This window comes from Hypanus sabinus, chromosome 28 (assembly GCF_030144855.1).
Source record: "Hypanus sabinus isolate sHypSab1 chromosome 28, sHypSab1.hap1, whole genome shotgun sequence".
In the NCBI taxonomy this organism is placed as follows: Eukaryota; Metazoa; Chordata; class Chondrichthyes; order Myliobatiformes; family Dasyatidae; genus Hypanus; species Hypanus sabinus.
Window position 1 is genome coordinate 31,406,859 of NC_082733.1, and position 8,596 is coordinate 31,415,454.

At 41.9% G+C, this 8,596-nt stretch overlaps 1 long non-coding RNA gene across 1 annotated transcript in view; it reads left to right on the forward strand.

The window, feature by feature from the left end:
• LOC132382350 (uncharacterized) overlaps positions 1-1,283 on the forward strand; it is a 67,539-nt gene extending 66,256 nt beyond the window's left edge. The window contains exon 4 of the long non-coding RNA XR_009508289.1: positions 802-1,283. This is a non-coding gene — a long non-coding RNA (uncharacterized LOC132382350). The remainder of the gene's footprint in view (positions 1-801) is intronic.
• The last annotated feature ends 7,313 nt before the right edge of the window (positions 1,284-8,596 follow it).

Below are 8,596 nucleotides of genomic sequence, written 5' to 3' on the forward strand. Positions count from 1 at the left end.
CCAGCTGCTCTGGGTTTCAAGTTCATGGACTCACTTTCATTCTGAATGCTGTTGCTTGCTCTTATTGTTTGTGTGATTTGTGTTTTTTTTGTGGTCTGTTTTGAATGGGTTCTTTCAGCTTTTTAGTTTTGTGGCTGCCTGCAGAGAGCTGAATTTCAAGGTTGCATAATTTATACATACCTTGATAATAAATGTACTTTGAACTTTGAACTTTGTAGCCTTGCAAATTATTTTCCCTCAAGTGCATATGTAAATTCTTTATAAACACTGTAAATGACTGTCTCCATCACTTGTAACTGCAGAAAGCTTTAATCATTACCATGTCCATGTGAAAAATCTCTTCCTTGCCTCTTCACTGTTGAAGGGCATTCACCATTAAATCCTGAATACATTGGTCATTGACACATTAAGTTGCTGGAGTGGAACAGAGAGGAGGAAAATGCTCTAATAGTTTATCCAAAAACAGAACCAGTCAATTATTGTCACTCAGAGAAACAAGGTAAACAACAGTAGCTAGAACCTGCAGCAAAACAGGCGCTGAGAGAGGAACTCAATGGGTCAAGCAGCCTCTGTAAAGAAAAATGGACAGTTGAAGGATTCGGTCAAGACCCTTCATGTGGAATGAAAGAGAGAAGACAAATTCTGAAAGCTAATTATGCTGCTGTAGACTAAATATTTATGATCATTGCGGTTATCTGCTAATCATAATATCAGCTCTATAGGCTCTTTATTTGATTAACTGTACATTAATGCTTTATTATTTTAATATGGAGATGAATTCTTTATCTACTTTAACCGGAGGTGGGGACAGCGTAAGCGGCGTGCAAGGAAGCGGAAGTGAGGTGAGCGGGCAGGAGTCGGTGCCAGGAAAAAAAGCAAAGCCCTAGCTGGCCGGCTGTCCCGTCCATTCTGCTCTCAGATGGACATTAAATTGGACTACATCTGTGGCAACGAAATACTCGGCAGGAGTACAGAAACAGACGGAATCTCAGACGCCGCCATTCAGCTGTTTACTTATGTAACAGATTTCCCCCCAAGCCGTCGGACTACCAACCTACTGCCCTCTGCTGTGCCTATTGTCTTGTTTATTATTTATTGTAATGCCTGCACAGTTCTGTGTACTTTATGCAGTCCTGGGTAGGTCTGTAGTCTGGTTAGTTTTTGTGTTGGTTTATGTAATTCAGTGTAGTTTTTGTATTGTTTATGTAGCACCATGGTCCTGAAAAACGTTTAATTTTTTCTGTGTACTTTATGGTCGAAACGACAATAAAAAGCAACTTGACGACTTGAATTAATTATTTAAATGAACAACAAATGCTTAATCAACTGATATGTACAGGGTTACAACAACAAGGAATAGAGCAGCAAAATGTTTGAGTGAAATCATGACATTAAACCCGAATTGCAATAGACGGATTTATTCTCTGAAGAAAGACGCAAGGTGTTTCATTCCAATGTTGCCTTTGTTTATTCTAGTGTCAAAAAGCTGGAGCTCATTGTAAAGATTAAAGATTACCTTTATTCACGTCACATGCCGGTGATAATAAACCTGATTCTGATTTGTCACACGTACATCAAAACATACAGCAAAATGCATAATTTTTGACAAGGACCAATGCAGTCTGAAGACGTGCTGAGGGCAGCCCACAAGTGTTGTCGTGCTTCTGGTGCCAACGTAGCATGCCCATAACTTACTGATCCATCTTCAGACTGTGGGGGGAAACCGGAGCACCAGGAGGAAGCCCATGTGGTCACAGGGAGAATGTACAAACTCCCTACAGATAATGGCAGGAATCAAACACAGATCACTGGCACTGAAAAGCGTTACACTAATTATTACACTGCTGCCGTGCAGACAGATGAGATACAGGCAAAGAAAAAGTTTTTCCAAACCCTCAGTCCATCAGCCTCAGGTAGATCACTTTCAGCATTCCATAGAACTGGAGGTTGGAATGGGCCGTGTTCCTAGTCCACATGGGAAGTTACTCCCAATCATTCATAACATCTTTGCGTTCCCACTTCTATTCACTAATTCAGATGGCAAGCGTACAATTCAAAATAGTAATGTTAGCAATGAATGTTGTGTACCAAGCTAAACAAAGATTAGCCACATAAACATGGGAATGTCTGCAGACGCCTGAAATCCAAAGCAACACACACAAAATCCTCAAGGAACTCAGCAGACAAGGCAGTATCTGTGGAAATGACGACTTTTTCAGGACTGGGAAGGAAGGGGGAAGGTACCGCAATAAAAAGGTTTGGGGAGAGGAAAGAGGCTAGCTAGAAGGTGATAGGTAAGGCCAGGAGGGTGTGAATGGTCAAGGACTGGAAAAGAAGAAATCTGATAGGAGAGGAGAATAAGCCATAGGAGAAAGGGAAGGAGGAGAGGGCCGAGGGAAGGAAAAGGCCACTGAGAAGAAGGTTAAAGGTCAGTGTGTGGAATAGGGGGTGAGGGGAGTTTGTTTACTGGCAGGAGAAAGTGATATTCGTGTCATTAGGTTGGAGGCTACCGAGACAGAACATAAGATGTTGCTCCTCCACCCTGAAAGTGGCCTCATCTTGGCACAAGAGGAGGCCATGGACTGACATATCAGAATGGAAATGGGAATCGGCATTAAAATGTTCAGCCACCGCATCATCCCGCTTGTGGCAGATGGAGCGGAGGTGCGTGATGAAGCACACCCCAAATAGAGGAGCTCACATCAGAAGCACTGAACGCAATAAATGGCCCCAAGAGATTCACAAGTGAAGTGTTGCCTCACCTGGGGCCCTGAGTGGAGGTGAGGAAGGAGGTGTGTAGCACTTGGGATGCTTGCAAGGGTAGGTGATGGGAGAAACTGAAACAAACAAGAGCTCAAAGTCTCAGAGTTGTTCTGACCCTCAAAAATGTGTGTTAACCTGAAATTATTCAGTGGGTTACCTGTCGAGCCCCTGGATGATCTCCAGGATAATCAGCTTAGCTCACTGCTTGCACAAAATGGCAATTCCACCACCATACTGCGAACCTAGTGAACTCAGGAAGATCACAGAGGCAGGGTCAGATCAGAGGACATGGAAAGAAATCAAGGGCTGGATGAAGGAGAGAAAAAACAAATCAGCCTCTTCATCTGGGGTAGAATCATGCCCTAGAGAATCAGATCAGGGTATTGGGTAGAGGGTTTGCAGATGGCTTGCAGAGTTCTCATGGAGATGCATTTGGTGCATGAGGAGGTGTGCTTGTTTGTGGACAATTCTGAAATGTTTTAGGGAAAATATCTGCATTTAGTCCAACATCAATGGACCAACACACCCCAACTCCCCAGTACTAAAACACATGCATGATCAAGGCTGTTCATCAGCTCAGCACTTAATCCAAATTATGTCAAACACACACAAATTCAGCACATCAGGTAGCATCTACAGAGGCGAATAAAGAGCTATCTCTTTATTTCCCTCCATGGATGCTGTCTGACTTGCTGAGTTCCTCCAGCATTTTGAGTGTGTTGCCCAAGGCTTCCACATCTGCAGAGTCTCATGTTTGTGTGTCAGACACCAGAGAAAGTGACTACGCAGGTCACTGAGCATGTCTCCAGGGACAGTGACTTCACACCGAGAATGGTGGCCCTATTCACAGCAACGATTGCATGGAGATGAACATTCTATCGATTAATAAATTTCCTGTCTGAAATTTTCACAAGATGGGAGACAATAAAAGGGAAGGGATGATATTAGAAAGACACAGCAACACACTCTCGATATGGCAGCAGTAAACAGTCACAGCAAATTGTGATATGACCTACTCAAAAAAGACAAAATCCACAGCACAGAGCAAATACAATAGCACTCACACACACACTAGTTCATTGTAAACCTGCCTGTTTGGTTGTGTATACCATGGTAACATCCACCAACGTTCTCAGATCACTTTATTGCTTTTAATAGCATTCATATTTTCAGTCTTTCTAACATCCTTGATACTAAGTACTGTTGCTCAGAACTGTTGATTCAGGTTCTCAGATGTATTGTTAAAATTGTGATATGATTTATTCAATGTTGAAAGACTCCACTGCACAAACAGATGCAGAGCAAATACAACAGCACTCATCTCATTCTTGTGCATGTTTGCTTCTGTGTACCGTGCTAATCCAATTCTGAGAAACAAGTAACAGCATTCTCAATTCCTTTTATTCTTTCTTATCGCTATATTGACCACTTTTCTCACATCTCCTATACTCAGTACTTCAGATCCTGCCCCCAGCACATCCATACGTTGTGTTGGTAATTAATACAAATGACCCATTTCACTGTATGCTTTAATGTACATATGATAAATGAAAGAATCTGAATGTGATATTGAAACTGTTTAGTCTCTCAGATATATACAGTCTTAGGCATATGTATATAGCTAAGGTGCCTAAGATTTTGGCACAGTAGTGTATTTATCAATGTGGACTGGAGAGCAAGTTTGTAAAATTGGCGGGAGCAAAGGATGTTGGGAATGGTGAGGGTGGAGCACCATGGGACAGGTGTGGGACTGGTGGCAGAAAAGGAGTGGCAGGGTGGGGGGGGGTGGTGCGAGTGCAAACACACCCAGCCCTAAGACACCAGGCAAGGTCATTTGATTCCAAAAAATTGGTTTATTGATCGTTACAGAATGTTTTTCTGGCACTTTCCGCTCCCTCTCCCTTTCCCAACCATGATTCCCCTCTCCCTGCCCTCTTCCCACTCTCAGTCCACAGTAGAGACCCATATCAGAATCATCTCTCACATATGTCATGGCATTTGTGTCTTTTTGTGGCAGCAGTACATTGCAATATATAAAATTACTACTGTACTGTGCAAAAGTCTTAGGCACACACATATATAGGTTAAGACCTTTGCACAGTAATGTAGTAATTTTATGTTCTACATATCTGAACACTCATCCAGTTAAACCTCCTACAGTATGGAGACACATTTCAAAGTCCAGTTTATTGTCATTTGCACAGTACAGGTGCAATGAAAAATGCACTTGAAGCAGGCACAAATACAGATGCACGACGTCCACAAGCAAAACAAATTTTACAAAATTATCCAAGAAAGAACACAATTAGAACAAACAAGTCTCTTCTAGTGCAAAGTGGACATAGTGTTGTTAGACTGAGGTAATGATTAGGGTTACTACCAGAGGTTACTTGTTATTCCCATCAGGGATGAGACACAGGAACCTGAAACCTCACACAATGATTCAGAAACAGCTTCTTCCCCTCCACCATGAATTTCTGAATGGTTCATGAACTTGCGGATATATTAATCCTTTTTTCTTTGTTCTATTAATTTTTTGTAATATTTTAGTAATGTTATGTCTTTCTACCGATCTGCTGCCATAAAAAAAGACACATTTCACTTCATAGATGTCAATATCAATAAGAGTACATCTGATTCTGATTTTGGGTTGTGGAAGTTGTTTCAAGGCCAAATGGTTAACATCAGACTGTGAATACTGCTAGTGACTTAGTGTTTTTGATGAGAAAGGAATAGGTTTCTCTCTCTCTTGAATGTTTTGTGTGGAAATATCAACCGAGTTTTTGCTGTATTTGATCTGTATGTTATAATAAATAACCTGGCTTGATTGGAGTTACGTTCTTGAGTCTGAGAGGAAGAACCGATTTTTGAAGATTTGTTTTAAAATATTGATTTTATTTTGAGATACTGCACAGTAACAGGCCCTGCTGGCCCAACAGTTCACTTTGTGAAATAACGCCCACATGAGCAGTTAACCTACCAAGCCACATGTCTTTGGAATTTTGGAGAAAACTGGAGTACAGAGAAAAAAATCCATGCGGTTACAGGGAGAACGTATAAACTCCAAATTGGCAGTACCAGGAATTGAACACGCATCACTACGCAGTACTAGCCTTACACTACAATGCTGCCCCACAGCATGTTCAGGAGAGAGAGGATGACTGAATGTAAACTGGTAACTTAATGAGTATAGATTCAGACGAAGGAGTGATATGATTTCAACAGAAAATAAAACAATTTTTTCAGCAATGAATCCACAAATGCTCTGGGGAACTTGGATGAATTCAACTTCATTCACTGCTCCTGGCAGTCTGTACCAGAAATCCTTCTTAGTCAATACCGGTCAATGAGCAGGCCACCTGCTTATAAACTATACTGAACAGGAACCTCTCAGGTAGGAGTATGCTTGTTAAAAGTCAATTATCTGCATACCCTACTGCTGTGCAGTTCCTGCAGGCAAGCATTTTCTACACCAACTGTTTGCAAAGACAATTTTTTTGTTGCCAGATGGCAGGGCTTGTAATATGTGTGCTCTGCACACCCGTAAGCAGCCACTCTCTTCCATGAGATGATGTGTGTTGTTGTTACATTGTCTGTGAAGTCTTGAGAGGGCGATCACTCAGCCCCCTCTCTTCGCCACCTGTGTCCCTGTAACTAGAGCTGACACTTGGCCCAGTGAGAAGCTCAAGCAAATTGACAACAGATCTACAATAAATATTTTAGAATGGAGTCCAGACAGCTTTCATTACAGGCATTTGACAAGAAAGTAGAAAAGTCAATTTATCCCTTCTCAGGGTGAGTCAGATGTTAAAGTCACCCACACTGAGGCTGAGTGAAAACTATGCTCCAAACTTTAAATGTGGGACAAAGGGGAAGAATTTCAATATAAGCATTTGATTCTCTTTAAATTATAGACAGTATTTCAGGACAACTGAGGCAACTTCTTTTTTTTTCATTGACCCTTGTTCACCTGTCCATATGGCCCAACATATTAATTCAATGATGACGATGAAGAAGCCACTCCAGTGGCTACATTTCATTCGGAGTGTGAGAAGATTTTTTATGTCACCAAATATTGTTTGCAAGTTTCCTCAGATGCTCCATGGAGAGCACTCTGATTGGTTACATCATCATCATGTATGAAGGCACGGGACCAGAAAAAGCTGCAGAGGGCTGTGGACCCAGCCAGCTCCACCATGGGTGTTAGCCTCCCCACCATTGGGGACATCTTCAATAGGGGATGCCCCAAGAATGCAGCATCCATCATTAAGGACCTGCACAATCTAGGTCATGCCCTCTTATCTGAGGAGGTACAGGAGCAGACACACAGTCATCATCGAAGGAACAGCTTCTTCCCTTCTACCATCAAATTTCTGAACAAACCATGAACACTATCTCACTTTTTCCACTACTTAACTATTATTTTTTTTAATTTCTTAATGTAAATTAGAGTAATTTTTTTTATCTTGCTCTGTACTGCTACTGCAAAACAGCAAACTTTTGCAACATATGTTAATGATAATAAACCTGATTCTGATTATGTCATTCTTTTTCAGGACGTAGATGTTGCAGTCGAGCCGGCATTTACTGCTTACTACCAAGGCTCTCAGCAGAGATGTCTGTCTTCACTGGGAGGAGCAGCCCAAGATATGGGGCATGGCCCAGAGACTTACTGTTGACCTTCATTGTCAGAGAGCAGTGTAAAGCTAGGGCAGGTTGACAAGAGACCTTTTCTTAATGGAGATTGAGTGCAAGGCCATTGTCTTGTATACTAGAGTAAATGAGTTGACAATGACTTGGAGCTTGTGCTCTAAAAGCAAATGTCAGCACCATCATCATTCTGCAGATTTACTACTGAGGTTGGCGTCACCTTGGTTCTGGAGTAGAGGTGATATACACTCAGTCACCACTTTATTATTCATCTCCTGTATCTAAAAAAAAGTAGCCACTGAGCGTATGCCCACGGTCTTCTGCTGTTGTAGTCCAGCCACATCAAGTTGTGCATTCAGAGCTGCAGTTTTCCACACCACTGTTGTAACATGTGTTTCTTTTAAATTGCTGTCACCTTCCTGCCAGCTTGAAACAGCCTGGCCATTCATCTCTGACCTCCCTCATTAACAAGGCATTTTTGCCAGGAGAACTGGATGTTTTTTTTTGCTTTTCACACCATTCTCTGTAAGTTCTAGAGATTGCTGTGCATGAAAATCCCAGGAGATCTGCAGTTGCAGAGATACTCAGTCCCACCCCCACCCACTACCCAGTCTGACACCAACAATCACTCCACGGTCAAAGTCACTTAGATCACATTTCTTCCCCATTCTGATGTTTGGTCCAAGCAACAACAAAACATCTTGACCTTGTCTGTATGCATTTATGCATTGGTTAGCTGCCACATGATGGGCTGAATATATGTTTGCATTAATGACCAGGTACACAAGAGTACCGAATAAGGTGGTCAGTGCTTACTTTTGAACATTTCCCACATCATTCCTATTGGCTGGGATGTGGGTAAAATGGCATGGGAATGTTCATGATTGGTTGTTCCCCTGGCAGCCAGCATGGCCACCTTCTGTGCCATAAGGACCAATTATGAGTAATTCCACTCAGGTTTGAGCAAGATGCATTATTTTCCTGCAAAAAAATGGCAAAAGTGCTTGGGTTTGCTTGGCAAGGTGAGCACAGAAATTGGTTCTGCTGTTGACCCATTAGCTAGAATTGTAGCACCATGAAACAAAGGTAAATTTCTGTGGGCAGCTAGATTTAAAACAAGTTGTAAACACTAGACATTCTGCAAATCCAAAGCAACTCACCCAAAATGTCGGAAGAACTCAGC